The following is a 249-nucleotide window of genomic DNA, read 5'->3' as shown; positions in this document are numbered from 1 at the left end:
TTTTTTTTTTTTTTTTTTTTTTTTTTTTTTTTTTTTTTTTTTTTTTTTGTTTGTTATTTTATTGTTTGTTTCAGAGACGTAACCTGCAGAAAGAGAAGAATAGAGTTTCGTGATTATAATATAAAGGATTTCAGCATCTGCATATGCATATATCTACATATACAAATTTTTTTCTGTTTACTTTATAATATTTACTCATATTCACATACTTAATTAATATTATTTTTTAAAGTTAATTAATACAGTTCA

At 18.9% G+C, this 249-nt stretch overlaps 1 protein-coding gene across 1 annotated transcript in view; it reads right to left on the bottom strand.

The window, feature by feature from the left end:
- The window catches only part of EMH_0062190 (uncharacterized protein), a gene marked incomplete at both ends in the record, with an annotated part of 4,937 nt that overhangs the window by 3,543 nt on the left and 1,145 nt on the right, over window positions 1-249 (bottom strand).

This window comes from Eimeria mitis, genomic scaffold (genome assembly GCF_000499745.2).
Source record: "Eimeria mitis Houghton genomic scaffold, Emh_scaff3095, whole genome shotgun sequence".
NCBI lineage: Eukaryota > Apicomplexa > Conoidasida > Eucoccidiorida > Eimeriidae > Eimeria > Eimeria mitis.
The sequence above is the reverse complement of the archived record's forward strand: the minus strand, read 5'-3'. Positions and strand labels throughout refer to the sequence as shown.